Here is a 9,248-nt window from a genome sequence, read left to right on the forward strand (position 1 = left end):
CATCTGTACTCTTTCCTTGTATTTTACTTAAGCTGCCTGTGTGTACATATGACAACATATTTGTACTCTGTATTTAGCAAGAGAGCCTCAGTGAATTCTTTATTCCATCTATGGTGTTTTTCTAGGCATAACTGAAGTTATGTTGTTAATACAAAGGCAAAGGGCTCATCTTGCTTTCAGCCAAAAGGAACTCCTGATTGCACTTACATAAGAATATGAAGGGGGTGAGCAAATGGTTGATAACAGTGACTCTCAACTCATTAAAACAAGATACAATCCCAACACAGATTGTGTGATGAAAATAATGCTAGATTTAATAAACTCCCCTAACCCACTCCCAAAAAAACCCCCAAACCCACCATGACCAGAAAACCCCCAATGAAAACCCCAAACAAACAAACAAAACCAAACAAACAAAAAAACCCCACCAAAACTCAACAGCCTCAAATTTAATTGATTTCTTGTTCTATTAAAAAGAAGAAGAAAAAAAAAAACTTCCAAAAATGTTTGTTATCTATGTATTGAAATGATCAAGTTCATTTTTAACAAAGAAAATATGTTCTAAAACACTCCTGGTTTTCCCCTTGATTGAGAGATACTAAAGAGAGTATTAGTATTAGAGAGTTTTTAAAGATTTTTTTTTGAACTCTGTGAACAGCACAATTCAGTTCTCAGTTTCAGGTAGCTAGTTTCAAATTGGTTAACTTCTGTTTGCTTTCTCAGAAGTTAAGAGCTAAACTCTGGTATCCAAGGAGGTAGAGGAATGCAGTCAATCATAACATTTAATATCACAGCAAAACCCCAAGGCTTTGTCAGTAAAGTGTTATGAGGAAATGCAAGGAAATATATTCTAAGGAAATGGGTGTCTGTGAAGAACATGGAGACTATCTTTAGTGAAAACCCTCAAAAGTGAAAGAGGACATTGGCATTCAAACTCATTTACCACTCTATGACAGACTTTGTAAACTTCTTGAGTAATCCAAGAAGCTAACTGCGGTGAAATTACATTTACTGCCAAACTGGGAACATTAACCTAATATGTCAGTCCTATTTATCTTACAGAATAGTTTACAGGGAGGGCCCACCTGGGGTCTGCAGCTGTGATTTTGATTTTGACCATAACTTAGAAGGTCTGCGTTGGGGCAGAGTTAATGGGTAATGTTGTGCTGGTACCTGGTAACTGGGTTGACAGGGTCCTCGTGGTGCCTGGCTGAAAGGGAATATTTCTTGCAATAATTTCAAAAGCAGGTTCATATCTCCTGAGGTCATACTTTTTTGTGTGTTTGTGTGTGTGTGTGTTGTAGAATGTTTTATTGACACCTGTGTCAGCAGGTTGAATACCATTGAAATAGTTCTTGGTGCCCATCTAACCCCACACAGAACTTCAGCAGCCACAGCCACCTGTGCACCTGCAAGTACCAGGCGGGAGGATCTGTTTTTTCTTTGGTTGGACCTAAAAAGGTTCAGCTGGAGGGTTGTTGCAGTCATGCCAGAGAGAGGTAGATGATGACTAGACTTAACATTGAACTTATTGGCTGTTTGAACTAGGAGAGATGAAGAAGAATTTAACACTTTTGAGCTGGGTTTGTGTACAGTTGAAATTTATTTTCCTTCTCTAGGGCCTTTGAGCTTTCAGAATGTGAAGAAACCATTGCTTTTTTGGTCTCTGTGTATGTACATATGTATGTATGTACACAGGGGTGTATGAGTTCTGAGTTTGATATTAATTAACACATCTCTTCTAGTGCTGCAGGTAATTCCATTCAGCCCTAAGATGCTTGTGGTTTCTCTCTTTATAGATGTATATATATTTTAGGCAGAATGAACCTTTCTTGTATTTTTTTACTGCAACACAGATGAACCACAACACACAAGGGAACTTTTAAAACCAGTTAATATAGTGCTAACAATTATTCTTGGAAAAATGAAGCTTAGTAGTGTCTGTAGAATAAACATAGCACTAGAATTCAAGTCCGAAATTAATTTTATTTGGAAACAGTTCTGGCCCATTGTTTTCTATTGTTTTTGATTATCCCAAGGTGGGGGGAGAAGAGAGGGGGGGAGGGGGTGACTTCAGGATTTGAAGCACAGGTTCTAGGAACGTGATGCTGATTTAGGGAGCCGGTTCATTTTTGTTCCGGTTTCTCCAAGACGTTCGGCATTTTCCTCCCTGCGGCCGCTCCCGCCGCTCCGGGCCGCGCTGCGCTGCGTGCCGCGGTGAGCGGGCGCCCCACAGCGGTGGCTCGCCGGAACTGCGGAGCGGCTCTGCCCCGCGGGCCGGGGGACACGGGGGAAGCTGGCATGCAGAGGACGCTGCCATCCGAGGAGAGCTTAAGGACGTGTACTTAAGCAGTGCGCTGTTCTGTAGATCACCACTTCTGCAATCTAAACATCACCTCTTCCTGTAAGCCTTCAAATGTACAACCTGTAGGTAAGTTACATATTAAAAGGCTTAGAGCTGTCTACTGCTACACATAACATGGAGCATATGGTACAGTGGCTAGTAGTACCTTCCCTAATTCTTTTTGCACTTAATTAAAAAAAAAACACCCAACCCCAAACCTCGTATCATTTGGAACTATTTTTGGTCTATATTATCTAATTGGGCAGTATAATATTACAGGTTCACAGGCTTGCATCCTACATAGAAGTACTTTCTATGTACTGTGCAGTTTTAGGGCAAAATACTGAGTAGCTGAACTCCAAAGAGTGAGCCAGGGAGATGAGGTGATTAAGTGTTAACGTTATTTTTCATCAGGTAGCTTTCTATGTCTGCTCACCACTCAGACTGTTGATTCTAGCCTGTTTTCTCTGATGTAAGGTTAGGTGACTTTTAGATACCTACATTCAGGATCTCTGTCTGGAAGGGCTTTCACTCTTGGAGCTAAGTTCAGTTGTGCCTGCATCAGTATTTATTGGAGGTGCCACAGGGAATCCCAGCTGGTCTCTGAAAGGCCATAGATCTATGAAAGATGTCTGGCATTGCAGTGAGCATGGGTATACTATCCTTGGACGTGAGCTAGGGGCAACTAAACTGAGTTCTAAGATATTTTTATATCCAAAATAGCTACTGCAAATACCAGCTGTTCTGAGACGTGAATCTGTTTCTTTCTTTTTCTAGTCTTTTCTTCAATTCTTCATACTAGCCAAGAAACATTTTCTGACTGATTCTTTGTTATGTCTGATATTCTAAATAGAGTTTTGATTTCAGAATACCAAAATAGTGAACACTACATTAGCTGAGCTTTGTTGATATGATATTGCAACACTAAAAGTTCCATTGTTTCCACAAATTTTACTGCTTAAATGTGTCCAAAGTGACCTAGAAACCTCTGATAACTGAGCTGTGTAACAGATTTGAACAGCCCAGGCCTTGCTGTGTTGGAAGGAATGACTGCAAGGATCCCATGTTTCTGTAGACAGAGACTGAGTTGACTGCATATGTGAACTATCAATATAGGGATATATTACCCTGAGTTATGCAAGCATAATGTTCTGTTGGAAAATGTATTTGCAAACAAAATGGCATAAGTATCCTTACACTGTCATGAATCACTCTGAATGCAAGTGATTTAACTTAAATTTCCCTTTTGAGAAAGGGTCTCTGGTGTGAAAGTGCTACGTTTGTTATGTAGTGTTTATTGTGTGGCAGCACTCAGGAGATCCAATTCAGAATGGACTCCTTTGTAGCTTGGATGGTTATAAAAATGTGTACATGAAAAGACAATGCCTGGCTGAAAAGGAATCTAATATTAAGCTCTGGATTTAAATGGAAGTTACAGGTCAGAAGCATGAATGCATCTGAGTAGGAAGTAGTTTGGTGTTCTAAAGCTGAGCTGATGTCAGTGTGCTAGTGCATATTGGTGTGTGCTTCTTAGGTCAATCTGCTGGCTATCCCCGCCTCCTGTACTTTGCTTTGCATCCTGGAGCAGTCTCAAAGTGAGCGAAATGGATTCCTCTGGGGTGAAAAACTAGCAGAAAGGCTCCAGGAACCATCTAACATTCTCCAGACACAGATGGGTGTTCTGTTCGTGAGGAAAAGTCCAAAATGAATAAACAGACAAACCCCAACCGTGTCTGGTGTGGATGTCAGGTCCACAGGACCAAGTAGTTTTCATTACAAATTTACTCCTATTTTTTCACGGTGTCTCCTGGTAGTCTAGTGTTGTGCTGCCACATGTTGCCATGCTCCATTGGTAAGTTGTGACTTCACAAAAGGTTGTCCTGGCTGACAGAGAATTACAGAAGTGCTTGGCAAGGTGTGAACTCACCTGAAACTAGTTTTGGGTAAATAGCCTGAAGCTTGAAGTTAGAGTGAAAAGGCAGGGAGGTATAGTGAGTGGGAGAAGGGACCCCTTTCAAATACTCTTTTCTAATTCACCTGAGCCTCCTTGTTCCAAATAAAGCATTGTCATGGATTCAAAGTAGTGTATACAAGCTGGACAGAACTTTTCCCTCAGGAACTCATGTCAAATAGAAGAAACTTAAAAATAATTAAAATACAGCTTACAAGAAAAAGAAAGGTCTTTCTCCTGAGCTAGAGCAATTTATTTTCAAGACTATGTCTGCAGTTAATCACCCTCTGCTCTTTCCACAAACAAATTAGACATTGATTTTTGGGGGAAAGATCTTGTGTATATGTTCCACATTAAATTAGTGATGTTTCAATCCTAAATGTTTTTTTACTGGATTCAAGCAAATTGATTTGCACATGAATGATGTTCTGTGACAAAATAATAATGTATTAATAGTATCTTCTGTGTTACTAGCAATGATGCCATCAGTGTAATAGGAAATTGTAGTTAGGACTAAAGCCCTACATCTACTATGAGTTTAGTTATGTGAAAAATGAACATCTGAGAGATGTTACACTCCTTTTATTAAAGTTTAATCTTGTATCAAAAATAACTGATAGTACAGGAGCTTTTGTCATCTTGCATTGTAAATTTTCTGCTCATGAGACAATTAGTGAAAGGAAGATGACTACTCTTTCTTGTTTCTTCTTGGTTAATAGTCTTTAATGACATAAAATAATGATGTTAAAGACACATCTCTACAGTATGGTAAAGTTTTCCGTACTGTTTCAGTGTAGTGTATCACACTTCCACAGATGCCTAAAATGGAGGATCAACATGCTGCAATTCTAGAAAAACAAGAATTAAAACTTACAAGAGTGGCTGCTGTTGGATTCTGTTATAATAGCGAAAATGAGATCAGGTGTTAGATATCTGTATTTGCTTTGAAATCTAGCTCTCACCTTAGAGATGATGGAGTAGCAGTATTTTGTTGGTATATGGGTAGGCAAGAGAATGATTCTTCACTGTACCTAAATGTTGCTGCTATTCTGTGGCTTCTGGACCTACATGGAACACACAGAGAATCATTCTTGAACTTTCAGGGCTTGTAAATCAGGAGAGAGAAGCCATGTGCATTTGGGTTCCCCGACCAAATATGAAAATATGTAATGTTAGGGACTGTTCCCTGTGTGTGTCACCAATGAGGTTGGAGTGTGGAGCAGTCTGTACTTTACAGACATATCCATAAGGATTTCTTTTAAGTATCCAGTAGCATCACCTCAAGCATCCTTTATCTGTGATTCTTGTTCCCCCATTAAGTTCCACAATTCCCCTCCTCTTCAGCATCATTAGAGCTGAAGTGAAGGGTGTTCCACCACTAACAGTTGTTGAGAGCTAAATTCACCAGCTAGCAACACTGGTCTCTGCCTTCACTGAGCAGAAAAAGGCTAATTTGGTGGGTGATTTATGGTGCCTGCTGGATTGCGCCTTCTTTCTCTTGACTGCAGCAAGTCCATAGATTAAGTGTTTCGTCTAGGTAACATGAACTATTTTCTGTGCTGACAATGCTGCATTCAAGTTATTTATTTCAGGTACCTATTATAAATTTCATATTTTCATACAGATTTTTTTTTTCCTTATTTCCAATAGCTCCCTCCCCTACAGGGAAAATTGTTTTCTAGTCTCACCAGAGAAAGCTGATCTCCACTGACTGAGCACTGACTGATACTGGAACATGAAAGGAATAAACAAGAAAAGTCCAAGAACGGAAAAATGTGGCAACAAGCGCTTCTGCTGTTGTTGAGATTCACTAAAATCTGGTGGGGGAGCAGAGGGATGAGCTATAAGTAGTTGGAGACAATTTTTTTCCTCTTACAGGACATGACTTTTAAGGGGAACATGAGCCCTAGAGAAAATAGGTACTTGCAAGGAGTTAACAAAAGGCCACTGGAAAGTTCAGGGCTACATTAGGTACCTACAAATCTGACAAGAAAACTTGGCATTGGAAAATCTAATTGAGAGGACAGAATTATATTAGGGTCTAGGTAATTATGACACTGCAAAAATTCTTTAGACTTTCACACAAGACAAAAATACAGGCTAAATTGAACAATATACCTCGTGTTTGCGGCTAAAAGAAAAAAACATGTTACCAGCAATAAGGTATACAGAGAATTTTTTTGGTTTTGCACTGAAGAGAAAAAAGTCCACAAATAACTTACTTGTTGTGATATTGTGTTTATTTCCTTGAGATAAACTCACCAGATACTCTTACAATTAAATAAGTGACCATCTTCGTAAAGTTTTTTTGCCATGTTACCTATTTTCCAGATGCTGCAATATTTGACAATACGACAGAGTTTGCTGAAACTGAAGTAAATTGGTGGAAAAGTGAAGGTTTAGACATGAAGTTGCTAGAGCAAATCATCTCCAGTATAACAGAGTGTCCTGATTCCAGCTAGGATAGAAGGTAAAGTTAATTTCTTCTCAGTAGCTGTTACAGTGCTGTATTTTGAATTCAGAATGATAATGGTGTTGATAACACCATTTAGTTTTTTTGTTTTTTGCTAAGTCAAGTTTATCCTAAGTCAAGGACTTTTTTCCTTGTTTCATGCTCTGAATGCAAAAAAAATCAAACTGGGAGGGAGCATATCTGGAACTTGAACTGACCAAAGGAATATTCCACACCACAGAACTGCCTGCTATATAAACTGGAGGGAGTTACCTGAAAGGGGGGGGCAGGATTTGGGTTCAGGAAGAGAGGTCTGGCACCAGTCAGCAGGTGCTGAACAATTGATGGTTTTTTCCCCTTTTTATTATCATTGTTATTATTACTTAGCATTATTATTGTATTTTTTCTTTATTTTCAATTATTAACCTGTTCTTATCTCAACATACAAGTTTTACTTCTATTCTCCTCCTGATTCCACTGGGGGGGTGGGGAGAAGAGAGGAGGGGTTGAGTGAGTGGCTGTGTGGCGTTTCATCTCCAGCTGGGCTTAAAACCATGACACAGGCTATTGGGAAATGGTATCAGAATAATTAAGGTCATGCTAGCTAGAAAAGACAAGAAAATCACTCTGATCCACATTTAGTATTGGTAAATTGCAGAGTAATGTTAATGAAGCATAAGTTATGTGCTAATAATTTGGTTGCTACTTAGAGAGATGTCTGTTGGGACATGGAGGCATATGAAGGCCCAGATAAGGAAATCATCCCCTAACACCCTTACCTAACAAAGCTTGGCATGATTTACTGTGCAGGGAGTTCTTCCTATTTCATGAAAATCATGATGGGAATGAATCTACACTGTGCAATGAAGCACTGTGCAATTACCAAGACAGATGTAGAGAAGCAACTTCCTATAACTATGAAAGTTTTCATCCCCCAGAAATATGCAGTGTGTTTACTGGCCCTCACAGAAAGAGGTAAGAACAAAAGGTTATGACTCTTCTGTTTATCTGAGAAAGGAGCAGTTACTGCAGAGGCTGTCTGCACCCTGTCTTCTCTACAGCCACAATGGATCTGGAATGACTTATACCTACTGTGAGTAAACTGGTGTCTACTTGACATTGCAAAGCTTGATTTCTGGAAGCATTGCTCCCCCATTATCTGCATTAGTTAGTCTGGCAGCGTGCTGTGAGGATGTTATTGCATAGCTTTTGGTGCTGGCGCTGGTTCAGGGATGCACGCGCTGCTATCTTTTGTGCAGCGTAGGCATGTCTGTGTGTAACTGCTGGGAAAGAAAGGCCAGGGCTGCCACAAGAAATAACCTTCAAAGTCCTATGACTTTGACATCCAAAATAGCTACATGTTTTGTAGAAATAAGCAATGCTTATTGAACTTCAGATAAGAGGGAGTAAAACAGGTCAGATTTGGGCATTTTGCCCGAAAGGGCACCACCTTTGTCTGGGGAGTATTGACAGAGACAGATTAGAGCCAATTCCATTACTGAACCACAGAATGCTGCAGCCAAGGTCTTGGGGAGCCATCCCTGCTGTGACAGCCAAGCCTGCAGTACATTTGTTTTTTAAAGTGATATGTAAAAAGAACTCATCTCTCTCAGATAATTCAAGAACTCACGTCTAAGGACTGCGAAATAAAGGATCACGTTCCGCAACCTGAAACAATGCGATAGCTAAGATGCAGTTTTGGACCAGTGACGTCTTTCAGCACTGCTACTTTGTAGATTTGCAGATGTGTTTCGTCTCACAATCATTTATTGTTCTTCTAATGTCTTGGAATTGCTGCATATATCCATCCATTTATATATTCTTCTGTACATGGACATGCAATTATCTCAGCCTTATTCATATATTTGACTCTACCTTTCTGGGGCATATTTTTAAAGGAATGTGTAGTGGTACTGAAATGTGAGAGAGCATGATAAAGAGAAACCCCAAAATGTTGCCTGCAATAGATCTGTGTTTGGTATGAAATAACATTCTCTACAGTTGGAAGAGATGACTTTCTGCACCTACAGTTTTGGGGCAGAGCACAGCTGTAATTTGAAGGTATTTTATTCTTAGCTGTGTGTCACACTTTCTAGAAATGTATTGGAGAGAGGTCAATAGAGCCACTGTGCAATTTCAAAGAGAGGTTCTTTTTACAATGCATGTTGGAGGAGACACTGAAATAAATATTTGCAATCCTGCTTGGTAATTCCAAGCATCACTGTGTCATGCAACAAAATATTCAGTTGTGTAAGGGTTCTGTAAAAGCGCGGGTGCTACTGAAGGTGGTTTAAAGAGCAAACAATAGCTAGTGTCAAGGTACAGTACTGCACATTAAATCAATGAGGGCTGCCTTTGACTTCAGGTTTGCTCGGGTTCACAAAAGAATTTGGTCACTTCAGTCTCAGCAGTCGGCTGTAAGACAGGTTAGCTTCCTGGTGAACGCATTCTCATTTCTTTATTCTAGGACCTGTTGGTGACTTGCTTACAGAGGATGCTAT

At 39.8% G+C, this 9,248-nt stretch overlaps 1 long non-coding RNA gene across 1 annotated transcript; it reads left to right on the plus strand.

The window, feature by feature from the left end:
• Window positions 1–2,248: 2,248 nt before the first annotated feature.
• Window positions 2,249–8,915, plus strand: LOC138109030 (uncharacterized). The gene is made up of 3 exons (XR_011150212.1): window positions 2,249–2,431; window positions 6,627–6,765; window positions 8,361–8,915. It is a non-coding gene; the product is annotated as an uncharacterized lncRNA (long non-coding RNA).
• The last annotated feature ends 333 nt before the right edge of the window (window positions 8,916–9,248 follow it).

The sequence above is a fragment of the Aphelocoma coerulescens genome, chromosome 4, assembly GCF_041296385.1.
Source record: "Aphelocoma coerulescens isolate FSJ_1873_10779 chromosome 4, UR_Acoe_1.0, whole genome shotgun sequence".
NCBI classification, from domain to species: domain Eukaryota; kingdom Metazoa; phylum Chordata; class Aves; order Passeriformes; family Corvidae; genus Aphelocoma; species Aphelocoma coerulescens.